The following is a 27,189-nucleotide window of genomic DNA, read 5'->3' as shown; positions in this document are numbered from 1 at the left end:
TCAAATCTATCTATCCAGCCTTAACCTCCGCGTTGACCTCCAGCCTAACATCTCCAACTGCCTTTCTCAAAGTAGATGCCTTGTAGTCATCTTGAACTCAACAGGCCCAAAACAAAACTCATCTTTATTCCCCCCCTCTCCTGATAAGTCCCTTATTATTGTCAACGGTACCACCATCTTTCCAGTCACCCAGGGTCAAACCCTAGGTGTCCTCCTCCATTGCTCACTCTCTCTCACTCCCCATTTCCAACCTCTTGCCAAGGTCTGTTGATGTTATCTTGATAACATCTCTCCCACGTGCTTCTCTCTCTCCTCTGAGCAGCCATGATGCTGAGGGCGGCTTTCCTTTCTCACCTGCCTGCCACAAATTCCCTGCTCCGGTCTAGCCCCCACTCAGCTGTCAAAGTGACCTTCCTAAAGCACAGGTATGACCACACCACACCCCCACTCCAGGCCCAACTCAATAAAGTCTAGAGGCTCCCTATGCAATCCTCTGGTGCTCAGAGCCTTTCCCGGCCCGTTCTCTCCCACCCTTTCCGTCCTCTTACACAGACTCTAAGGTTTGGGGACGCTGGCCTCCATGACGTTACTCTAGGTCTCCAGTGTGGGCATCTTCACTGGCTCCCTCCCTGCTCTGCCTCATCTCTGACTTCTCTGGCTTCCTTCTGTTGATTATTTCCAACTTGTTCCATCTGTACATGAGTATTCATCCTGCTGTGTGTGAGCTCAAGAGCAGGGACTCTCTTTTACCTTTCTTTGTAGCCCCAGGACTTAACACAGCACAGGCCAAGCATCTACGCAAGTATGGTGACGTTTAGATACAGAAAGTAAAACTGAGGGGCCTGTGTGTCACACAGTCAGGAAGCAGTGACTGGGGAGGGGACAGAACCCAGGTCTGTCTTCTTGACTCTAGGTCCATCTCTAAACCCACTACATAACATCTCAGAGATTACAGAATATTTGACCTTTATGAAAATATAGACAGAGGATAAAATTGAGGCCAAGGTCATACAACTGGATAATGGGAGACGCAGAATACAGGCCTGCTGATTCCTAGCCCGGGGTTCCTTCCACTCATCAGCAAATAAGTCAATAGGATCTGTTCCATTTTGGACGGTCCAACTCCTGGCATCTTTTTAAAGTCTTACATCCCAGAAAGACTGGTCTGTGACAATTGAGTCATTTTCCTGGTCTGGGCCTCATTTACCCAGCCCATGATAACTGCCAAGCCTGGATGGATGATGGGAGGGGTGGGCAAATAACTACTTGCCTAGATCCAGAGAGTTTAGGAGGCCATTGCCAGATCATTTTTTCCCTTTATTTAGTCTGTCCTCTTGGAAGAGAGATCTAATGACCCAAGCCTAATTCTAGAAGGCAGCATGGTAGAACAGAAAGAATACTGGCTCTGGAGTAAAAGGAGCAAGTTCAAATCCTACCTCCAATACTTATGACCTGTTTGACTTTGAACAACTCACTTTACTTTCACATAAACCAAGGAATTATTGGACTAGATAGGCTCTCGGACCTCTTCCAGCTTTATTCATTTTGAATAAGAAGGTTATGATTTTTTTTTAAATGACTCTAAAGAAAAATACAAACAGCAAAGACATTGTTCTGCACAAAAATGTTCTTGATCCTGTGTTCCTGTGCTTCACTTTGGGAGGAGGGGGAAGGTGGTTCACATTTACTAATAACTGACATTTATAAAGTATCTTAAGGTTTGCAAAGTTCTTTATTTATATCATCTGGCTTGATCCTCACAGCAATCCTAGAAAGGAAGCAAGATAGTGATTATTAACCTAATCTTACAGGTGAGGAAACAGTCACAGAAAGGATCCATGACTTGCTTGTTGTCACAAAGTGAGTATGTACCATAGGCAGGGTTCAAATTCTGGGCTCTCCTTCTTTTTTACTACACCAAAGTGATTCTAAAGAAGAGAGAATACTATTAATTTTCCTACTCTTCTCTTCCTACCTCCTTTCTTGCTTCCAACTTAACTTTAACCATCCTCCAAGGCTGAGCTAACATCTCATCTCCTCTGTGAAGATTTCCCAAGCTATGCCAACACAAAAGGATTTCTTCTCTGAAGGCCTAAAAAAATATATATATAGTGGGCTCTTAAATTTGTATGTATTGTATTAGAGGAAGAAGTTAGTGGTAATAAGACTTCATGGTGGCTTGTTAAATAAACTCTTTTCATTTGGCTTTTGCAATTTTTTAAATTACTGAAATGTGTATCAAATTGATATGGATCATGAAAAAGGATAATGACAAATGTTGGAGGGGCTCCAGGAAAAGTCACATTAATTCGCTGTTAGTTGAGTTGTGAATTGGTGCAGCCATTACAAAGAGCAATTTGGAACTATGCCAAAAGAAAAAGTCACTAAATTATTGCATACCTTTTAGCCCATTACCATTACCAGGCCTATAATCCAAAGAGATTCAAGAAAGAGGACAGGGACTAATTTGTACACAAAATATTGATAGCAGCTTTTTCTGTAGTGGCATAGAAAGTAAAACAAATTATGATATAGGAATACTAGGATATGTACTAGATAGATATACTAGGGTACACTAGAATACTAGGATATATAATAATAGGAATAATAGAATACCATTAGGAAATGACAAAAGAGATTGGTTTGGAGAAACCTGGGAAGATTTTTATGAACTGATGCAGTGTGAAGTGAGCAGAATCAGGAGAAGAATTTGTAGAATAACAGAAACATTATAAAGACAAATAACTTTGAAAGATTTGAGATCTCTGATTCCAGAGGACTGATGACGAACTATGTGACCCACCTCTTAACAGAAACGATGGGTTCAAGATGTACAATGAAGCATATATTTTTGGACATGACTAATGTAGGATTTTTTTTTTTTGCTTGACTATGCTCATTTGTTACAAGGACTTTGTTTTCCTTTTTTCCCCTAATTGATGGAGGTAGGGAAAGAAAATAAACACTCATTAGTTGAAAAATACTTTTTTTAAATGGTTAGACACTGTCTTTTAGATTGTTTTTTTTCCCTATCCATGGCACTTAGCACAGCACTTGGCACATAATTTGTTGTTGTTCAGTTGTTTTCAGTCATGTATGACTCCATTATAGGTTTTCTTGGCAGAAATACTGAAGTGGTTTGCCATTTCCTTTTGCAGCTCACTTGACAGATGAGAAAACTGAAGCAAACAGGGTGAAGTGACTTGTCCAGGGTAAAATGACTTTCACAGCTATTAAATGTCTGAGGCAGATTTAAACTCATGAAGATTTGTCTTCCTCACTCCAAAGTCTAGTGCTCTATCCACTGCACCACCTAGCTGCCCTTTGGCACATAGTAGGCACTTCATAAATGTTTACTGATGGATTGAAGAAAGAGAAACAAAAAAAAATATACTTGTGTTTCAAAAATGAAAATAGTGGTTCCTAACCTGTATACCAAAGTTCCCTAGAGAATCAAGGAGTTACAGCAAGGGTTCCACAAATCCATCTGCACACCAAGTATTTCAATAGCCTTTATTTAACAGCAGCAAAAATACATGGTATGGCTCATAATAATAAATAAGCAAACACACCTTCTATAGAATGAATAAGTACATTTCTCACACATTTATACATTACTATTTTCAAATATGTAAGAACATATAAGTCTAGTTTCTCAATACTTATTGATTTTGCTATTGAATGAGTTTCTCATTTCCTAGTAACTCTCTGACTTGACTTTTTTAAAGACCATTAATAATACAACTATTATCTTTAAAAAGGGATCCTCGGATTCAAAGAGGATGACCACTACTGAACATGAGAAAAAGCCATGGGTGGATTTTATATGAAAGAATCATGAAAGGACAGGAACAAAAATGACATAAGATGAGAAGGAATGGTTCATTCTATTTCAATCTCTAGCCAAGGAGGAAATAGCCCTGTGAAATCACAGACTCACTGACCTATAAGTATTTCTAAGAATTCACAAGACTTTAAACCAATTGGGTGTGTTTATAATTCCTGATCTTAACATGACCATTCCCCAAGTTAATTACAGATAAAGCAATAGCAATCAAAATTCTATAAACCTAAGATTAAAGAATAGCAGGAAAAAAATAAATGTTAAAAAATAATAGAAGAGAATGAAATCATTAGTCAATAAAAACTGGGGGGGGGGGAGCTTTCAGTTGTGTCTGACTCAACGTATCTGACTCTCTGTGACCCCAAACCTCATTTGGGGTTTTCTGGGCAAAGATGCCAGAGGGGTTTGCCCTTTCTTCGCCAGCTCAATTTGACAGATGAGGAAACTGAGGCCAACAGGGTGAAGCGACTTCCCCAGGGTCACACAGCTAGGAAGTGCCTGAGGCCAGATTTTCACTCAGGAAGAGGAGGCTATCCACTGCACTACCTAGCCACGATGTAAAGGCCACCTAAGAAGATTCGAAACAGGAGGCAATGGGAAGGCCAGTGATTATTTCTCCTTTGACGTCTTTATCTTTTCCCACTTGAGATCCCAACCACATATAAGCAAAATAACTGATCTTTAATAAATCATTATTTCCTCTAAGTTGAACTTAATTTAAGTAGAGGGCCTAACGGCTGATGGAGAAGACCGCCTTAAGATTTTTACAGGCCCCTTCTTCTCGCTTACAGATTTTATCACACTCGAAGGGCTTGTGAGGAAGGTGGTCACATCTATGTTTCAAACAGCATAATTAAGCCATATCTGGAAGGCCTAGTTTAGGAAACAAGCACTTGTCATGCTTCCCAATCCTGCAGAGAGTTTTTAGCCTCATTTAATTTAGTGGCCAGCACAACATCAACTAGATTCCTTTTTTCTCTTTACAGCTTCCCTGAATGATGGGAGATAAGCAGGCATTTTTACTGAAAAGGCCACTGTGAGTGTACAGATAAGTAAATGCAATAATTCAATAAATCTATGACTTTGTAACTGACTGGGCCTAACTACATCACTCCAATTTGAAAACAAGATTTTTTTTTCATACTAAATTTAACAATTGAGGGATTTCCTATTTTTGAAACCAGAGATAATCCCAAACATCTCTTAGATCTACATTAATTGTTCTCTTATCCATGCTTCCCATAACAGTAGCAGCTGCCTTGGGACCTCTGAATGGCTGGATCAATTCACAGCTTGGCCAACAGTCCATTAGTGTCTTCCAGTTCAGGTGACATGAAGGATGGTGGAGAAGCCCAGCTTTCCCACATAAACCACAGCAAATAACAACAACAAAAAAAGGCCCTAAGAAGGATCAATGATAGAGCAAACTGAAAAGAATAGAAGTAGTTTCATCTGTCAAGCCTAGAACTGCAGAAAAAGACCAACAGGGTAGGGAGAGGTGAGGCTACAGAAAAATCAGAGTAACTGACCTTGTAAAACTGAATATAGGCCTACAGGGAGAAAGAGGCCCTTTAAGAGAACAGAGGACTTTCAAGTGCTTCTGATGAAACAATGAGAATGGAGGAGAAATTATCAAATGTAAACTGAAAAAAACATCTAGAAAGACACAAAGTCTCCTGAAGGGAACCTCTCTGATCCACACACACAGTGTGAGAACAAGGTCAAAAAAGGGCTCATCACAGACGTGCAGGAGCGCTGGTGACCTGGGAATGCAACATTCAGCCGGGTGTCAAGTCGCTGAGAACAAGACACCACAGTGCTTGGACAAAACCTGGTCCCGGGCCAGAAGGCTGCCTGGTGGAGTGGAATGACCAAGCCCAGGTCAGTAAGACTCCTTTGAGCTACCTCAGCACAAAGAGAACATGATAGATTGTCGTCAGAAATGGATAAGAGATCAAGCTTAGGGCCTGACTGACAAAACAATGGCTGCATCACTCCCTTCATGTCCAGTTCTCCCACCAGGCAGGGCTGTGATCTTGCCTCCCCACCCAGGGAGCAGGGCAGCAGCTGGCCTGGCGGCTCTACCACACCAGTGATGAGAATTGCAGCAGCTGTGGCATCAGCACCCAGCAGAAGCTGTGCTCTGCACTGATTACCAGAGCCAGTCCTCAGCCCAGCCCTCTGGCCATTGTCATAAACAGTGAACCACTGTCCTTAAAGGTCATTCCGTCCCAGGTTAAGACAGTGGCCAAGGGCCCTCACCAGTGCTTGTGTGACATCCCCTGACTGCCCGATGGAGCTCTCAGCTCCTGAAATAAGCTGGATGCTGTATGGAGGACTTGGGAATTCTTGGGGCCAGGTCACTACCGACTACAGCTCACATTTTCATCATGCATGCCTCTCCAATAAACAATCTTGATTTTTTAAAAAATCAAACATATATTATATATACATGTACGTATGTATGTATGTGTGTGTGTGTCTAGATACAGAAAGAAAAATTAGTTTTCACCATGCACTACAGAGTGAGCCTCAATGACAACAAGGGATAGGCTTCCAATATTATGTAATAATACAAATTAGTGAATGATGGAACTTATGCTTATGAAGAGTGGCCAGCAAATTCAGTTCAGTATTCTGAAGCTGTTTGCTAATTTGTGAAGACAACCTTGTACATTAGCATTTTAGAGAAAAGTCCAGGAAATACCCCCTCAGGGTACAAGAAGAGCCTTGGAATAAACCCACAGGCTGAGCCTGAATAACTGTAAGTTCTGATTTCACTCACTCTGCCCAACCCAGCAAGCAAAATTCCTGTGGGGTTGGTTATTTGGCAGAGTGTTTCGTATACCATGATTAAGTTAATATAAGTCAGCTTTTCAGAGGGAAAGGCAATTAATTCTGTCTGGTATGCCTCCCCATTATTTCTCAAGGATTATAAATAAATTCCCCAACTATATATAGCAGACTAGGGCTAGCACGGGAAGCATTGAAGAAATGTTTGCTGATTCACTGATTGAGGTAAAACAGGAAAAGCAACTGGGGAGTTGGGGGGCAAGGGTGGAAGAAGGGAGGAAAGGCCCTTGCCCACAGATGCTGCATTGACTATAATATAACTGGACAATACTTTTCTGCGTTCCAGATTCGATTCCATTCTGGTCTGAAAATATTCCATAAGAAGCTGATTTACAGTCAGCTCTTCATTGCTGTCTATATGCAGAAACATACTCACCCCTTCTCCCCAGCCACCAAGGTGGTCGTGAGCCTTAAGTAATAAAGGCTCTCTGCTCAGTAGAGAGAAGAGCAAAACCACACCAACCCACTGCTCTGCAGCCACAAGGCATAGCTTTCTGTGAGTTACACCATAAAGAAAAAGGATTAACGATCATGACAAAATGGATGTTAACAACTACAGCCCAAAGCAGCCAGAGTTATGATAAGGCAATGACATGACAACTTCTTGCCATCGAAATCTGATCTAACTGTAATGAGTTCAAGAAAATCAAGCTTTCAAAGAATAATGAGGTTTGGTCTAATGTTTCCATTCCAACAAAGGATGCCTCATGTTTTCCAGAACAGCCGTTTAAATACCTGGAACAATTTGCATGGCAATCAAAAAATCTGTTATGGCAAACCACTTTTGCTCGGTATTTTCCACTTTTTCCACATGTGGAACTTCTTGTGAACTTTGTCTCTTTCTTTGAACATAATCAGTCTACTGTTTTGCCCAACAATGGTAACTACTTTAAAATCCTAAGTGGGGAGAAGCATTTTCAACAAAATCTCAGCTTCCAGAAATTTTTTTTTTTACTTTGGTGTACTTCTAATAAACCATTAACAACCTAGCCTGAAGGGAGTTAGAATGCAGCTTATTACTTTCCTTTGAACCTCATTTACTATGGCATCATCATCTCCTGATGTTTAAAGAAGTTACTCTAGACCTCCTCTTTTCTCCATTACTCACATAACTGAAGTACACATCTCTCTACAGAGAAGGTCCAGTTCATCTAGCATGAGCTCCACAAGATCCTACATTTATCCTGTCATCTTTCCCCTGCAGTATCAAAGAAAACATATAGCTCCTCTCTCCATGAGCCCTTCCTTCCACCTGTGCCCTAGATCCCATTTCTTCTTGCCTCCCCAGGGGCCTCTCTATCTCAGTAATCCTTTCCTCCAGAGCATCTTAAATATTTCACACTTGCCAGTCCCTTTCTTAGTGCTTTCAGATAGGCACCAGTTTTCCCATTAAAAACAACCCTGGGGGCAGCTAGGTGGAGCAGTGAATAGAGCACCGGCCCTGGAGTCAGGAGGACCTGAGTTCAAATCCGGCCTCAGACACTTAACACTTACTAGCTGTGTGACCTTGGGCAAGTCACTTAACCCCAATTGCCTCACTAAAAAAACAAACAAACAAACAAAAAACAACCCTAAAGCTAGGTATGACCTGATGGGCCCATTAGATGCCATCTCTCCTACCTTTGGACCCCCAAACCCCTAGTATCTACCTACCATGTAATCTATCTATTACATGGGAATCATAGGATTTTAGATCTGAGAAGAAACCCAGAGATCAGCTGGTCCAAGAGCCCTCTTTTGTTTCATAGACTCCTGTGGGAGCCCGGTGAAACAGATGGCCCCCTTTTCTGAATCATGTTTTCAAAAGCATAACATAAAATACATACAATTACAAAGGAGACCAGCTACACTGAAATACAGCCATCAAAATACTTTGGTGAAGAACTCCTTTATTTTACATATGAAGAAATTGAGGCCCAAGGGGGCCAAGTGATTTACCTAAAGCTCTGTGGGAGAATAAACACCAGAATGTCCTCCTATGCATTTCACATCTGCCCACTGGGGCTACTGTGCTAAAATTGCTGTCTCCAAAGTCAAGAATTGCCCCAACTACCTTCTCTCAGCCTCCTTGACTTTCTCCTTTGGCCTCCAGACACTGCTAACCATCATCTATTTATTAAAACTCTCCCAGCCCCTGGTTTCTATGGTTCTCCTCGCCTTCAAACCAATCCTATGCATTACTGACGTGGTACCTACCACTCCCTGGGAGTCTCCCCCAAGGCTTTATCCCAGATCTTGGTTTTTCTCTTCTTCTCAAGGCTTTAACTCTAGGCAAAACACTCCCAAAGCTACACCTGCCCCTGCCTTCGTTTCTCATCCGCGCTCTAGTCTCTTATTACCAAACACTTAGATATCCTGCCATCCTCTCCAATTCAAAGTGACCAAGGGGGCCATCACTTAGTCTTTCCTCTCTTCCCCCCTCCACCAAAAAGCCCTCTTCTAGATAGCTGCAAAAGGTACTTAGAAGCCATCATCAACTCTTGGCACCATCCTTGACTCCTTGACTCCTTGACTCCTTGACTTGAAGGCTTGAAGCAAGCTAACAATACCAGAAACAGAAAAGAGTAGTAACTATTGGTAGAGGTGTTCCTTTTGTTATTTTGTTTTTTTAATTAACAATCATTTATTTTCTCTCCCTGTCACCTCCCCCACCACTAATTTAAAGAAGGAAAGAAAAGAAATAACCTAGACCGTTTTAACAAAAATGCAGTTAAACGTGTGTGTAGGAAGTAAAGATCCTCCATATCCGGCAGGTCCCTAGATACAGTGTATTCTCTTAGAAGTTTCTCTTTCATCTGAGAAATCTGATCCAAGAAGTGACAAACACAACTCCAGTGGACCAGGGCTGAGATATATGCCTCTACCTACCTCCTCCTGCAAGAAGAAATGAACTCCAAATGCAGAACTAGAGACATATTTTTGGACCTGGCCAGTGTAGGAATCTGTTTTGCTTGACTTGTGCATATGTTACAAGGGTTTAGTTTTTTCTTTCCTTTTTTTATTTTCAATTGTGGCTACTGGAGGTGAGAGAAAGAGAGAGAGAGAGAGAGAGAGAGAGAGAGAGAGAGAGAGAGAGAGAGAGAGAGAGAGAGAGAGAGAGAGAGAGAAACTTTGTTAATAAAAAAACAAAATAAGGGGGTTTTTTTAATCTATTGGGGCAGCTAGGTGGCGCAGTGGATAGAGCACCGGCCCTGGAGTCAGGAGTACCTGAGTTCAAATCTGACCTCAGACACTTAACACTTACTAGCTGTGTGATCCTAAGCAAGTCACTTAACCCCAAACGCCTCACCAAAAAAAAAACCAAACAAACAAACAAAAAAACTCTATCAAGGAAAACTATTATTCTTCCCTGTTTCTAATATCATTAATTTGATTCGGGCCTTCATTGTCCATGACTATAACAGTCTTCTAACTGGACTCCTTACTGATTATCTTGTTTGTAATTTATCCTGTATGCCAATGCCACAAATACAAGCATAGGAGGTCCCTGCTGGAGGGGACACAAATCTGAACGCACTGAGGGATCAGAGAGGTGGCACAGCAGACAGAGCACTGGGCTAGGAGTCAAACTTCCTTCCACAGTGACATCTCACTAGCAATGACTTCCACAACCCCTCTAACTAAGGCCTCCTCTTTGTATACAACCAATCGTATCCTATGGGGAGCTCTGGGGAACCTGTCATCTAATGATTAGCAGATCCCCCCCACCCCGCCCCCGCCCCCAAACAGCTTTGTGAGATCTTCACATCTGTGCCTTTATCTGAGTCACTGATAAATGGCCTAAGTAAACTTCCCGACATCCAGGGGGAGAGACTTCCTCCTGTTTGATGACAACCAATTGGGTTCCCCAGCATCTAGCCATTTGGATCTACAAGAATAATGCCAGATTTCCACAACTCTTTATTTTAACCAAAAAATAATCTCAGAGACTTGGTCAACCACAAATGACCGACATATCAAGCATGTAGATTACATGAAGCTGAATCTTTAACACGAAGGTTTCCATTAAAACTAACACCCAGATGCTCTGGCAAAAACATCATCGTGGATAGTATCAGAAATTGCTGCCTACTTTGGTCATACAGGTCATTCTACCTCGGTTTCTTTAACCGTAAAACGAGAAGTCTGAACTAGATCAACAGATATTTATTAAGTGCCTACTCTGTGCTAGAGGCTGGAGATACAAATACAAAGAATAAGACAATCCCCACTCGTGACAACCTCTAACAACTCTACTAACTCTACATCTATTATCTTAAGTCGCTAGTTGTCATTCAGTCTTTCAGTCTTGTCTGACTCTTCATGACCCCATTTGGGTTTTCTTGCCAAAGATGTGGTTTGCCATCTCCTTTTCTAGCTGATTTTACAGATGAGGAAACTGAGGCAAACAGAGGTAAGTGACTTGCCCAGGGTCACATAGCTAATAAGTGTCTGAGGCTAGATTTGAACTTTGGGCTTCCTGACTCTAGGCCCTGCACTCTATCCATCACACCACCTGGCTGCCCAAAGTCACTTAGCCTGCTCAAATAGAAATCCTCTACTTCAACCAGGCTTATTCACTGTTCCCAGAAGAGCCTGTGTTCCTTGCTTTACATATACCATTCCCCTACCTACACGGCCCTTCTCTGGCCTCTCTGCCCCACCCTAACCCACCCCATCACTCTGCTTGGGAGTCTCAGAGTCTTGGGAGTCTTGGGGACAACCCTTGGGAGTGTGGGAGCTGGAGTCCTAGGTGCCAATTCTACCTCCTGGTTAACTCACCTCTGACGCATCTGGCTTAGTCTTTTCTCCCACCTCCTACTGCACTTGGGTATGTCTACAGCTCTTATCCCATTTTGAGCCATCTCTCTTACTTGTCTGTGTCTTGTCTCCCGGACCAGACTGTGTGAGCTCCTAGAAACTGATGCTTCTTTTTAGCTCCCACAGTTCCTTGTTATCCCCTGGCACCGTGTAAATCAATCAATAAACATCTACTATCAACTACCTTTTATTCACACACACACACACACACACACACACACACACACACAATTTAAAACTCCCTGAGGGCAGGAATTCCTAACCTAAAGTCCACGAATTTCTAGAAGGAGATAGATTTCAGGAGGTCTGTGAATGGGTAACAAACAAAACAAACAAAAAACCCTTTATTTTCACTAACTCTGAACTGAAATTTTAAGTTATTTAAAAATATGATTCTGAGAAGGGGTCCCTATATATCACCAGACTACCTGACAGGGTCCATAACACACAAAAAAAGGTGAAAACCCCCTGGGTTAGAGATATATTCATTTGAGTTAAGCCACTCATCTCCAAATGCAGACACTCCAGAGACAGTAGCATATTAAACCACTTGAAAGTCATTATCACCTCAGTGTGAATTAGCCTATTACTTCTCATGACAGATGATATTTTTATAAGGGGAAAAAGTAGATCAGAGAAAGGGAGCCAGGCACAAGACATGGCTCCAAAAGAACAGGCTTTGAGGGTAAAGAAACCACAATGATTCTCTACTGGGACTTAAGGGGGTTGAATAAGGGGCACGGCAAGAGGGGACTACAAACAGAAGGGAGGCAATTATGAACAAACTTGACACACTTCCATAAGGCTAGCTGGTTTTCCCTTTTTTCCCCCGGGAGTTTAAAATGTTTTCTTGGAAGTCCTTTTTAAAAGCCCTTCTCCAGTCTTACATATCTCTCTTCTGTCCCAGACCTCTAAATTCCATTATAATTTTTCCTAAGGGTTTTCCAGCAAACCAGGCACTGCACTAAATACTAGGAATACAAAGAAAGACCAAAAACAAACAAAAAAATCTGTTCCTGCCCACAAAGAGCTCACAATCTAATGAGAAGACAGCAACGCAAACAGCTACACACACACACACACACACACACATATATACATACTGCCTACAAACAGCATAAGAAGTCATCTGAGCAACTGCACTGAGATTACAAAGGACTTGGAAGGGTGGAGGTGAGCTTTTTGAAAATGAGACATTGCTCCCATTTATCTGCTCCTCCTTTAGGGGGGCTATATTCTTCATCTACCACTAACCCTACCAAGTCTCCTAATTTCCTTCTCCTCCATTTGACAAAAATCAAATAAAGCAGATCTAGAATTCGAAATGGCAATGGCCAGATTCGTAAATGGGACTTGGAACAGCAAAGTAGGCCAAGTAACAATAAAAGTAGTTGTCAAACTTGAAGAAACAGTAAAAATAAGCAATACTTGTTCCCCATTCCCTCGCCCCTCACCCCTTTATTCTGTGTACAATAACTGACTCCTGACATGAGGCTCTCATTTTCTCTTCCCACTTGCACTTTCTCACCAATTTATCCCCCAAATATTCATAATGCTACTCATTTAGGGCTTTGCATTTTCCTGTGCTCCATAACTGGAGCCTTAAATAAGACTCGGGGCAGGAAAAACCCACTGGGGACATTTATTCAACAAAACCCATCAGGAACCTGTCTTCAGGATCCTGTGGGTGGGTGCCAAGGCAGAGCCATTTCTGCTTCTCTTAGGTTGGACCCAGCAACTATGGCACCTCCAGGTATTGGGCATACAAGGTGTAGAGCATGCCTGGGGCAGTGGAACAGGTATGACAAGCTGCTGATTGGTCGGTTCCTTCCAAAGACCTCAAAACTTCGTAAGTCAGCCAGTCATCGATTAAGTAAGTGCTGTGTGCTAAATGAAGACAGGCAAAAAGTAATCCTTGGTCTCAAAGAATTCAGTCTAACAGAAAGATAAGACACAAGACACAAATATGAACACACAAGATAAAATTGGGGCAAAGTGGGGAAAGGGAGAGAATAAGCATTTACATAAAAACTCCTACACTGTGCCATGCTAAGTGGTTTATAAATACGATCTCATTTGATCCACTGGGACAAGTGCTGCCATATTATCCCTATCTTTTGGTGAGGAAACTGAGGCAAACAGAGCAGGGTCACACAGTTGGGAAGTGTCTGAGGTCAGATTTGAATTGGGGTCTTCCTGAATGGGAGGTCACATCAGAGGGAAGGCACTGGGAGGAGGTTCAAAAATGTGGAATCTCTGGTTTTTGCCACTGGCCTAAAAGGATCCTTTTAACCTTCCAAAAATCCTTGTAATATAGTGTTTTCCCCTATAGAATATAAGCTTCTTAAGGGCAGGGGCTTTACCATTTTTGTTTTTGCATCCTTAGCAGCAAATGAAGTTCCTGGGTACAGAGCAGATGCTTAATAAATGCTTTCAAATCTTAAAAGTCACTTAAGTACTCCTTTGTCACCATTTTGCTGTTCTATTTACTTCTGCCTAGTACATGTATAAATTGCTTCTTTGGCAGGTCCGGGGCAATGAGGGTTAAGTGACTTGTCCAGGGTCACACAACTAGTAAGTGTCAAGTGTCTGAGGTCGAATTTGAACTCAGGTCCTCCTGAATCCAGGGCAGGTGCTTTATCCACTGCGCCACCTAGCTGCCCCCTAAATTGCTTCTTGAAGCCATTATGAACTCATTCTTTTTCACACTGATGATTATTCGGTTGAGCAAATGTTTATTAAGTGCCTAATTTGGCCAAGGCACCATTCTAGGAACTGTAATACAAAGATGGGAAAAAAGGAAACAAACTTACAATCTATGGGGAAGATGTGACATAGATGCAAATAACTAATCGAGGCAAAAATGTGATAGGGGCAAAGGAAATAAGTACTTTTTAACATTTGAAAAGGAAGAACAACAAACTCGAAGCTAAGAGGCTTCCTATACCCAACACCAAAGAGAGGAAAAGTCCTACGTGTGCAAAAATATTTATAGCAACCTCTCACAGTGACTAAGCACTGGAAGTTAAGGGAGAGCCTGCCCAGCTCCTGGGGAATGATATAAAGCTAACAGAATACTATAGTGCTTTAAGAAATGTAGGGGGGATGGGGCAGCTAGGTGATGCAGTAGATAGAGCACCGGCCCTGGATTCAGGAGGACCTAAGTTCAAATCTGGCCTCAGACACTTGAAACTTACTAGCTGTGTGACCCTGGGCAAGTCACTTAACCCTCATTGCCCCACAAAAAAGAAAAAGAAAAAGAAATGTAGGGGGTGGTTTCAGAGAAACCTAGGGAAACTGGCATGAACTGATAGTAGAACTACGAGAACAATTTGTACTATAACTTTACCATTGTAAAAATAATTCTGAAAGCTTAAGAACCCTGCTCAATGCAGGTATCAACCCCAATAAACAGAGGGCTGATAATGAATGCTACTCACCCCAAGCCAAGATAGAGATTAAAGCCTCTAAGACCAGCATCTCTGGACATGGCCAACTTGGAAATCGGTTTTCTTTGGCCATGCTTACTGATTTTTGTTTTTTCCTCCAGGGGCCGGGGAAGAGGCTCAAAATGCAGAGTTCAAAACATGCCCAACAACAAATTATCAATTGACAACCAGCCACTGTGGAAAGGCCCATCTTGCAGGATAAATTTTCAAAGAACTAACTTCAGTTCAGAAATATCCATTTGCTTATCACTGGATGGTATGTATTGTATCTGTCAGGATCTAATCCTTCATTTAGCAGCTAAATGTGTGTTTCCCACAACTAGCAGCTGGCTCACTCTGCACATAGTAGGAGTTAAATGCTTTTGTTGGATTCTAAGTAGCTAGGATGGGATTCAGAAGTGGGCCTTCTGGCTTTCAATACCTGCTTCATCAGTTCAATGTCAAAATTCTATATAATGAATTGTCTTATCAAGAGAAATACCAGCATTCATTGAGCCTCAAATAAACATCAATTCTAGTTGAAGGAAATATTTAATAATGTTCTGCCTTAAGTATAATGATAGATTATATGTAGTACTTTCTTTGAATAGGACAAAATATCTTATCATGCAAGAAAAAGCTCATCTTTCACAAATAAACTTAGCATGGGCTTGGTTTGTTCTGTCTTTTTAAAATTAAAACCCACTTATCTTTGGACAGCTCTTGATTTCTCATACAAAGGAAACAGTGGAGGCAAGATTTGTTTAAAATAGGGGTGGGAAATCAATCATTTGTACTTGGCTGTAGAATATATTGCAGATTTTACCATCCCGTTAATAAATATGGATAAATTAATCTTTACTTAATTCCTGGATATCTAATGTTCCAACTAACCATAAACATAATGAGGTACAGATGTCAATCTATTCTCCTGTTAAATTCATTAGTTTCAAATGAGTCCAACTTAGCATGGGTTCAGTACCTAATGGGACCACTTCCTTTCATTCTGTGACTACAGTTTATAGTCTTGATGATGTGAATCCATATAGTCTGTTTTGGGAGGAGGAGAGGGGACGATGTGGATCATGGGAATGGTCAGGTAGAAATCAATAATTCATGGAAAAACTCAAAAGTAACTATAATATTGATGGTAGGTCCTCATCATCATTGTGTAGAGACAAAATAAAAGTAATCTTTTGAAAAAGACTGATTGTACCCCTAGCACCATCACTACCACCAGGCTGCCCACACCCCAGTCACAGCCCTTCCACATAAACAGATAATACAAAGCAGGTTTCTGCTTAGGAGGTAGTAAAAAACTAAAAACAAACAAACAAAAAAATGGAATGATAAAGAATCAGTAACATAGGGATGAGTTTACAAATGGGCTTCTTATTTTAATCTGGTCTTCAAAAATCCTAATAAGTTCAACACTAATACTATTCAGATCTAAGATCTTGGGCAGGTATTCGGTCAGGCCTGACTCTGGACAGTAGCTGTGTGACTCTAGGCAAGTCACTTAACCCTCACTGCCTGCCCCCTCCCTCCCCCATCCCAAAATGTAATCAGATCTAAGATCTTAAACTATGGAAACAATGCTTCAAACAATGACTCTCAGAATCTTGTAATTTGATTTTAAACACTTCTCACCCATTACCAGTTACACTATGGTCAAACTGAACCACATAATTGTGGAGCACTTTTGCTCTAGTTTTTCTTCGAATCCAACTTCATTTTTCCTAATAAAATCCCCAGAGAAAAACTTTTTAAGGATTATGTTAACAGTGAACTACATTTTATCCTTCCTGGTGTGATCTCATGTGAACACTACACATTTGAAATGGAAATCCAAAACAACAGACCTTTATTTATTACACATGCATTACCTGCATATAGAGTATAGAGTCGGTTTTTTAATTGTTCTAAGATAGTGACCACAAATGTGTTTTCTTTTATACTGGAATTCAAATGTACTTAAAAAATATATAAAGGGAGGAGGGGGAAGAGTGACCTCATAAAGAAAAAATCTGAATGTATAAAACCTGCGAAGTAAGCAGCTTTAAAAACACTATTTTTGGGGGCAGCTAGGTGGCACAGTGGATAAAGCACTGGCCCTGGATTCAGGAGGACCTGAGTTCAAATCCAGACTCAGACATTTGACACTAGCTGTGTGACCCTGGACAAGTCACTTAACCCTCATTGCCCCACCAAAAAAAAAAAAACCCACTATTTTTTTATAACAGTAATTTTAACTGGGTCATAGTAATAATAAGCAGTTTATTCAGTTCAAAATCTTATTTATCCTGCATTTCCAGTTTAATTTGAAGACACAATTATATATGTGTGTGTACAATATATAACATGTATACACATTGAGAGAAAAGACCGTATCTGGACTCTTCTCAGAGCCCTGAAGGCAGGGAGTGAGTCTGGTTTCAGGCCCCACTGTTTTGTTGCCCAAACCTCCCAGCAAGGGGAGGCCAGGCACATGAGGATCCTCTGCTCCTGGGCAGTGCGCCCAGAGTCTGGAAAGAGACCTGTGTTTTGTGGGAGCTGAGCTGAGCTGGGAGTTCACCTTGAGGGGCCCGAGGTGATCCCCACGTGACCCCGATGTTCAAACCCGACTTAAGTTTTGGTTTTTGATAAGTTATGTATGGTTATGTGTGTTAACAGAGTTCTAGTAAGGAAGGGACATTCTTGCCCAGAATAAGGTTAAGGCCTAGTGTCACAATCTGATTGGTCAACTGGTGCAATCTGATTGGTTGTTAACAGGGCAGGCTATCTGGCTAACTGATATAATCTGATTGGTCCTTACGGTTACCATATATGGGAGGTTGGTACAATATGCTGTGACTGGTTGTTTTTGTAATGCGGTATGCAAATGAGAATTATACTGTGATTGGTCACCCTTGGTGAGTATAAATAGAAGTGAGGGCTCACTTCAGTGTACCCATCTTCTGGAAGATGAATAAAGAAGCCTTCACTCAATCTCTGCTGCCTGCTTGGATTCTTTGAGCAGGGACCTGCTAGCAACACTGGAGCTGCTAACACTAGAGCTGCACAACACTATTTGCATTTCTAACACACATATACATGTATATGTATATGTATATGTATATGTATATGTATATGTATATGTATATGTATATGTATATGTATATGTATATGTATATGTATATGTATATACACACACATATACACACCTGCTATGTGAAAGGCACTGTACTAGGGAGTACTGGGGATAAAAAGACCAAAAAAAAGAAAAAGGAAGGGTCCTTGCCCTCAAAGAGCTTACATTCTATTGGGAAATACAAAGAATGAAGTAAACTGAAGAGATCAGAAAGATTAGTGGCTATAACTGTATCTGGTAGGTTTCTGAAGCAGTGATAGCTCCCACTTCTTGCCAGTTTATATACACCCAACGCTTCCGGCGTTACACACAACCAATACACAACAGCCACCATCATCTTGAAATGAAGCAACCTTCCTACATGTAACAGATTACAAAATTAATTAAGTAGACACATGTGACTTAGTGACGAGTTTTAAAAAAGAATAATTGGCATAACTACGATGGCATACTGGTTAACTTAATTTCAAATGTTTCAAGAATTACCTATGTGTTAAGTGGCTTGTAATTTAAGATGGCTTCTTAATCAAGTATTGGCTGTGTGGGAATTGTCTATGCTGTGCTTCCCTTAGGAACCATGTTTGACAATCAACTAACTTGAGCACTTAAGATGATGCCTCATCCAGCACTTTTGGTATAATTACTGCTATCCCCCAATATTTCTGTCCCAGTAAAGTGATAAAAAGCTAAAAATCAAATTTGCCTGAAAATTCTGCTTTGAAACATTTTGTCCCATTAATCATTTGGTAAAATTTTAATTCCTAAATTAGGCCTTACTGGACGGCAGTTATGTGACCAGCAAATTCTCAAGTAGCCCTACGACTAGTGGAGGCCCAGGCAACCTTGCCACTAGGCCTGCTAATGGCTGGTACAGGGACTACCAGGAAGATCACTCAATGAGGGCTCACCAGAGTTCAAAGAATGACACTGAGTTTCCTTTATATCGGAGACAAAGGGGCAAAGAGGCATGGTTCCAAACAACTCTCCACGTTTACTTCATATTAAGTTCCTTTATGAACTCTACATTCCAACCAAACTAGAGTCCTGGTTGTTCCCCAAATATCTGACACCTCCCACCTCTCTACAGTGACATAGGCTGTCCCATGTCCTCAGTGACCAAAATACACTCACTCATCTGCCTGCTAAAAAATCCAGATTCTTTCAAAGTTGACATTCAGGTTTTTTTCTCTTTCGTTAAGTTTTCTCTCCCTTGTCCCACCCTCCCCCAATGACAATGCCCCCTCCATTCTCAAATTTTCCTGATACTTCTGGATCTCCTTTGCACTTTTCATGCCCTCTCTTTTACTCTAGTTATCTATGCATGTCACATCCCTACTCCTAACTCCCAAAAGGCTAAGCTCACCCAGGGGAGAAACTGTCACCTTTGTATCGCCACCATTTAAGAATGTGATACATATTTACTGAATTAAATCTCACTTTACAGTGGCCTTTGTTGGAATGTATCTATTGCACGTGTCTAGGGATATCCATACTACGGATACTATATATCTAGATCTAGATCTTCACCATTCAAACACTAGGTAGGCCGCAATGCAATATTTAAATTGCTTGATCATCACATTTGGCAATTATGCAGAACTCAGATGTGAGGCAATTGAAAGGCAGCATATTTCGGATTACTTCGTGTCTCCCTCCTACTCACAGACCACACCAAGCTATTCCAAAGCAGCGTCCTCTTTCCTTAATAAATTCAAGTTTACCTTGAATTTTTCCAGCTACAAGACCATGCTGAACCCTTCAACTTCACTCCCTTGGAAGCCACTTGTTTGACTTAATCTAGCTGTTCCTAAGGCAATTATTGGCTTGGCAGTCAAAGTTCAGCCATAGTGAGTTATAATTAGGCCAAAGCCATTCAAGACTACTTCTAACCCAGAAGAAAAATTTTTTCATGGCAATGAAAAAGCCTAACCCACCATCATCCTACAAAGAGCTGTTAATGTAAACAAATAATCACAATTTTAGAACACTGCAACTAACCTTAGAGGCCTAGTCTAAGCCCTATACATTTTCAGAAGAGGATGGTGCTGAAAATTAAAGACTAAGTTACCATCCTGGGTCACCCAAGACAAATCAGACTACTGGAGTCCCATCTCCAGATTCCTCCAGTTCAGGGCCCTTTTCAGGAGATCGGTGATTTCCCTCTCATCTCACACAACTCTGAAGGGCAGCATAATTATCAAATAAAATATTTGTAAAATGCCCAGCATATGGAAGGCACCTAGTAAATCCTCAATCCCTCCCCCTGCCCACCACCTTCCTCTCTCTCAAGCATTTTTCTTTCCCTCCCAGGTGAAAATGCTCCTTTCCTCTTCACATGCTAAGAAGTTCTTATGTCAAGAACACATCCATGAGGGACCAGATGAGACATCATCCAAGTCTGGAGTTGGCCAGGGGGTTCTCAATCCCTCCAGGAGGCCAGCTCTGGCAAGTTCTACTAGCATGCAAAGGTTCTGAGGATGGGTGCAGTGAAGATACTGTGTGCTTGTCACAGTACAAGACAAAATGAAAAGACCTCACCAAGCTGGCAGCACTGATTCATTTCTTTTAGCTATAGCAACAACTGAAAACTAAGATGGAGATTGAAATCCACATTTGTGGAGGGGAAACCAAAGAGGTCATACTGGAAGTATGAGTATTAAAATACATTTCAAGAATGCTTATGTTGTAAGTATCTATGTCTGAATTTTGCCCCAGCTTAAACAAAAGTGAAAAAAAAATTTTTTTTAAACCTGACCAAAGCAAAAACCAAGGCTAAGATTCAAAAGAGCCAAATCAGTATCCCCCAAAATAATATGAAGTGAGGCAAAAACCCAGCTTTTAATCAATGAAGGAATTGGACTGAGGCTCCACACTGATCTTTCCACTTCTAAAATTCTGATTGCTTTCCCAAAATTCAAAGTAGGATTGCATCCTATTTTCTTTTCTGAAACAAATTAAACATATACAATCAGTAACTCAAAGATCTATATATGCTATTTATGGAACAATAAGGTTAACAAGTTTCTTTGTACTTTGTAGATGAATATCGTTCCAATTCTTAAAAAAAAATCCCACCAACATAACTTCTAACCCTCATGTAAGACTCTGAATGGAGCTAAGACTTTACAATATACCTAATATATACAATATATCATATTATACCATAATATATACAATATGCCAAGAGAAAACTGAGCATGACAGAAAAAATCTAGCAATCTGGTATTGACACTTTTTAACACGATGTCTAATTACAATGAGCCTGTTAGGCACCACAGTAGTTAAAGTGAGTCACCCTTTCTCCAAACATTATAAAATGTTTCAGGAATTGCAAAGTGCCTTCAGACCTCAGTTCGACTAGCACATTAAACATCCCCCAATCTCACCAAAAAATATTTGTCTAAACTACGATATAAACAAAATTGACAAAAAGTTATCTTGACGGGCCACAGCCAAACAGCATGAATATAGCAGAGAGAAGTTCAATAATCACAGAATCAATAGTAATTTCACTTTCAAGTATTTAATCTCCTAAATCCTGGTGCTTTTATAATTTATCAGAATTCCTTTTCCAATACAAAGTCAGCGGTGGAAAAAAAAGCAAAAAAAAAAAAAACAATTTTAAAGGCTCAGGGTTTTGTTTGCAAAGCCCAAAAGAACAATGGAGGGCTTTGGAAATTGACAAAGGTGGGTCCCGTCCCAGACACGTGGACTGTTTACAATCCATGTAGACACAGGTGAGCTGGAAGAGAATCTCCATTATCTTTAGGTTCGGGAAAGAAAGGGAGGGGAAGGGGGAGAGGTTGGGAGAGGGTCATGAATAATTCCCTAAATAATCTGAAGTCATTTCATTGGGGGGCGGGGGAACCAGATTCAGTTTCCCATATGAAGGAAAAAAAAAAGAGGCCGAGTGACAAAACCTCTCCCGCCCTCCCAGCCCTCAGATGCGGTCTAATGGTATTTCCTAGCAGGGCAGCTTGGGGCCGCTTCGCTTTCGCCTCTCTGGGCCTCAGTTTCCTCGTCTGTAAAAGAGAGGCGAAAGCTCCCCCCTTCCAGTTCTAAGCCCCCAGAAGCCCTGGGGGAGGCCGCGCTGGAGAAGCCTCCTCCCTTGCCGGGCCTCAGTTTCCTCATCTGTCAAGGAGGGGTCTCGGCGGGACTGTCTCCGGGGCCGCTGCCGGCCCCGGATCCTGGGATGACCGCCCAGGAAGGCGCCGCCGCCTCCTCCTCCCCCCCACCCCCGCCCCGGTATCCGCGATCCCCGGGATGCGGGCGGCCCGAGCGAGGCCGCCGTTGGCGCAGGAGCCTGCCGGGCCCGGCCGGGCCTACGCTCCCGCTCCCGCTCCCGGCGGCGGCGGCTCCGGTCCGGGGGGGCGCGGCGAGGCCCGGGCCCAGGCGCACCGGAGCTGAGGCGGACGCCGGGCCGAGCGGTGGGAGCTGGAGCTGGGCCCGGCCAGGCCGGGAGAGGAGAGCAGGGGAGAGGCGGGGGAGGGGGAGATCTCGCTCTCGCTCTCGCCCCGCGGGAAGGGGGGGGAGGTGGAGACGCGACCGGCTGCGGGAGCTGCAATTACCGTGTGGGCTGCGGAATTCTCGTGGTGTTTGTCGGGGAGATGCGATAATGGCGTCCGTCCTCGCGAGAGGAGCTGCTGCACTGCGCAGGCGCCGCGATTCCCTTCCCCCGCGGCGGTCGACCTCCCAAACCTGCGCAGACGCATTACCCGCACCCGCCTGGGGAAGGAATAGGAAACGACGCGCGAGCGCCGGCCTCGTCCCTTATCTTCGTGCGCGCGCTTTCACCTTAACCTGATCCTTCTCCCTTTGGTCACTACTTCAGTCAGAGCGCATGCGCACCGCTCCCCAAGCTCATCCCGTTTTGATTTTCCAGAATACACGCAAGCGTGTCCTCTCATCTCTCCAGCTGACTGTAGGAAGTGGGCGTCACTTAAATGGCTCGATAAAATAACTTAATTTATTGGCTTTTGGGTTTGCTTATCGTTGTCGTTTTCCGTTCCCCACCCCCACCCCTAAGAACCAGCAGAGGTTACTACAAATCCCAGGATGCGCTGCTCCCACCGCAAGATGCATTCTGGGAGTTGTAGTCCCTCTTTGTGTTATAATGTTAGAGAGCATGTTGGGACTTGTAGTCTGCCCAGCCGGTCTCCATCCTGGTCGTTCCCCACCGTATGGAATGCTGGGACTTGTAGTTAAGTTCATTTAGTTTTTAGGTCCCTCCAAAGTGATTTTCAGCATTTGCCTCTATCCCTTCTTTCTGCCATATGTTAGACCTTTGGAGGACTTGTCAGGAAGCTGAGTGGCTATCAGATGACCTGGGTCCTTTGATAGAGATTTCTGTAATTGGTGAATTTATCTGCAAGGCTGTGCCTCCCTGAAATTGATAACTAGTCAGGGACTGCAGCATTTAGAGCCAGAAAAGCCCTTAGAAACCACAGAGATTTACTTCCTAATTTGACAGAAGAGGAAACTGAGGCACAGAGGTTTTAGAGGAGATTCCGACAGTTTTGAATTGACCTCGCATATTTTTTTAAGGTTAATTGCAATCTTAGCCACAAAAAACACACTTGAAGGCTCTATACTTTTCAAAGGTATAGGCACAAAAGCACTTTTTTCTCCTCATAATTCTCTCTGTAACAATCTTGTCTTTCTGGTGGGGGGGGGGGGTAGCATTTTATTTATTTATTTATTAAGAATCCCCAGTAAACAGTTCTCTCCTGGCCTGCTTGCTTTATATAAATTTGTATGTCATCTCCCTCATTAGATTGTAAGTGTCTTGAGGGCAGGGCCTGACTTTTGCCTCTTTCTGTAACCCTGGCACTTAACACAAGTGCCTGGCACATACTAGGTGCTCAATAAGTGTTGATTAATCAGTGCTTTTTCATTGTTTATCTCATCCTGTCTTTGGAAACCAACACACTGCCTCTGCCATCTTTTCCAAGTATTTAAAGAGCTGTTCATGTACAAGAGAGAACAGATTTTCTATACTGCTCTTCAATGGGCAGAAATTGGGTCAATGGATAGAAGTTTTGCTGTTGCAATCATCAGCTTTTCTTCACTACCCAGCCCAAGTGCCCCTTTCTACATAAGGCCCCACTGCTTCCCACCAGTTGTGAATGCTCTTTCCAAACTGATGACAAAGATTGTTGTCTTTGCAACCCTAGCACCAAGTACAATGCTTTACACATAATAAGCATTTCATACTTAAATGCTTATTCAGTGGAATTGCAGAGGAGATGGGTTTTTTCTTCTAATTTCTACTAAGTCACAAGATGCAGAATGAGCCACACATTTTCCGACATTGGCCAATGTCTTGTTAGACTAGGCATATTGTTACAAGGGCTTTTTTTTTTTAAGTTCCAGTGGGGGGGCTGGGGGTTGTGGGGATGGGGATAGCAATAGTTTAACAGGAGGAGGAGGAGAGGAAGAAGAAGGAGGAGGAGGAGGGAGGAGGAGGAAGAGGAGGAAGAAGGAAGGAGAAGAAGAAAATATGGCATTTTTTAAAATAATAGGAAAAAAAGAACATAAACCAAGCAAACAGGATGTATGAGATGATTATGAATTTGAGTCAGATTAAACTCTGAGGATGGGGTCTGGAAGGTACTCAGCCCCGCCCCAGTATAGTTAGTTTAAAAGTTTATTGCTTGTCAAATTCTCACTGTCTCCTTTAAGTTTTATTGCCAATTAATAGTATTTTTACTTCTGCTCAGTCTCCCCACTTGTCAGCTACATATTAGTTTTATCTGGAATCCATCATGTGTCAGAACCCCAGTCCCTGTTGAGTGGGTCAGGGAGTTTGCTCACCAATTCAATACTCAAGACTCGAGAAGAAAGGACAGGGCTCGGCACAGGATGCAGCAATTAAGTTGAGACCAGATGTTAAGTGACATGTCTCTTTTTCTCAGAGCAGAATCCCCTTGACCCTAGGGTCCCAACAATGGATTATTCTTTTATTCTTTATTCTATTTCTTTGATTTCCCAACATAGCTGAAGATAAATTTTAACCCTGTCATCCTTCTAAAATTAACACAACTACAGAACAATGCTGAAGCACCTGAATGACTTTTCCTGTTATTCAAGTTGAATATCTTTAGAGATGGGGGCTGGGAAAGGGGAGTCAGTGGGAACTGTGAAATCTGAAACATCTGACTGTCACTCCCCGTTCCCTCTTCCTTAGGTTTGACCTTGTTCTCCCTCCCCTTTTCCCCCTTGTTCCTGGAACATGTATGCATGTCTCCATACATTGATCACGAGCTAAACACGCACCCTGGGTGAGACAGAATTGGATGTTAGATTGTAAGCTCGCCCTAGTGTGCATGGGGACTTCCCCTCTGACCAACATTCCTATAAAAGGTCAAGGCATGTATTAGCTAGCGTGGTTCAGGCATTGAGTTTGCCCATTCCTGCAGGAATGTAATAAATCTGTCTCTGCTTGACTTGGTGGTCTCCTTGAGTTATTTGGGTAAACTGAGGCAGTTTGCCCCAAACAAGGACAAGCCTTCAAAGCTACAGGTTGATCTTAATAATGGACTTTAAAAGAAAAGTAAGCTGTATCTAACACAGCTCTGTAGTTTTGGGTACAATCTTCTTTTTCTGTTCTATAACATAAAAAGTGGCCCAAAAGTCATAGTGCCATTTTAAAGTTGCCCTTCGTATATGCATATGCTCATTCTATTTTATATTTGTTAAGATCAGAATAAAACTAAGAAGTAATTTTTAAGTCTGCTGACACACTCTAGATGCCCACTCCTCTTCCTTGATTACTGTCATAACAATGAATGTTGCTAGTCTTAGTGACTCCTAGCATATAGACTTGGCACCTTAATTCACTACTGACCTACTATCCCCTACTCCAACCATCCTATACATCGTGTAAAGAATTCATTGTTATTTGAGGTTTTTATGCCTCAGTGCGCATTGGCCTGGGGTTACCGGACAATGCTCCACCCACTGGTTGTAGCCTTGCCATGGCGCTGCCACCTCATGTCATCACCACTCACCAATGCCTACATGGGCCTGGTAAAATTCTGATTGGAAGCCTAGTAAGGGCAGTCATGTGACTGTCAGAGCAGCTATCCAATGGGTTGAGGGCTGTGTAGGGTTTTCTGGGATTGGGGAGGAGAATTCGGCATTCTAGCTGGAAGCTGGAAGGCGACAGGAGCTCTGTTGTTTATTCTCAGCTGACTCATGGGCGTTGGTATTTTTTCAGGTTGTATAATTTCCCTTTCCCCATTTTATTTCCTTTCCCTTGATCTTACTGATCCTGTTTGTGGTTTTTTTTTTTTAAGTTCATTCTTGTTAAAATAAATCCTGTTCTGTTTTGAGGGAGGCTGCCAGTCTCCTTCCTTGCATCGAGCTCCTTAGCTAACACTCCTCAATTAAAAATTGGTCCCCACAATCGCTACCACTCAAACCCAGCAAACGCGTGAGGGACCAGGAACCCCTCAAAAAAATCTTAATCAAGAGAAATTTTGTCTCATTTCAATACATTTGCTGTGTGTTTAGAGAAACTCCTAAAGCTTTTCTCCTGCCCTCATTAGATTGTAAGATTCTTAAGAAGAGGGAACATAATTTTTCTTTTTTAAAATCCCCAACCACCCAACACAGTGCCATGTGCATAGTAGGCATTTAATGAATATTTATTGAATTTAATTAAGCTATTTCCTGGGTTAACTTAGACTAATTACTCTCCTTATCTGGTCTTCCTTTTCTCCATTTACAAAATGAAATATTTGCTCCAACTACAAATTACCAACTGCCTATGGGGCATTTCCAGTTGGGTATCCTGTAGAGGCAACTCAGACTCAATATGACACATCTCGTTATCTTTCTTTCCATTTAGAATATCTCCATCCTTTTAGTGAAGGAAGTCTAGATGGCAATGGCAAAAACCACTCCTGTTGGGGCAGCTAGGTGACACAGTGGATAGGGCACCAGCCCTGGAGTCAGGAGGACCTGAGTTCAAATCCAGCCTCAGACACTTAACACTTACTAGCTATGTGACCCTGGGCAAGTCACTTAACCCCAATTGCCTCACAAAAAAAAAAAAAAACACTCCTGTATATTTGCCAAGAAAACTCTAAATAGGGTAATGAAGAGTCAGACAGGATTGATATGACAGATCA

At 42.1% G+C, this 27,189-nt stretch overlaps 1 protein-coding gene across 10 annotated transcripts in view; it reads right to left on the bottom strand.

The window, feature by feature from the left end:
- The window catches only part of LOC122738264 (BTG3 associated nuclear protein), a 257,684-nt gene extending 234,959 nt beyond the window's left edge, over positions 1-22,725 (bottom strand). For all 10 annotated transcript variants that reach the window (XM_043980316.1, XM_043980317.1, XM_043980319.1 and 7 more), the window contains exon 1: positions 22,624-22,725. The gene's annotated coding sequence lies outside the window, so the exon portion shown is untranslated. The remainder of the gene's footprint in view (positions 1-22,623) is intronic.
- Positions 22,726-27,189: the final 4,464 nt, after the last annotated feature.

The sequence above is a fragment of the Dromiciops gliroides genome, chromosome 2 (assembly GCF_019393635.1).
Source record: "Dromiciops gliroides isolate mDroGli1 chromosome 2, mDroGli1.pri, whole genome shotgun sequence".
In the NCBI taxonomy this organism is placed as follows: Eukaryota; Metazoa; Chordata; class Mammalia; order Microbiotheria; family Microbiotheriidae; genus Dromiciops; species Dromiciops gliroides.
This window is presented reverse-complemented; position numbering and strand designations above follow the sequence as displayed.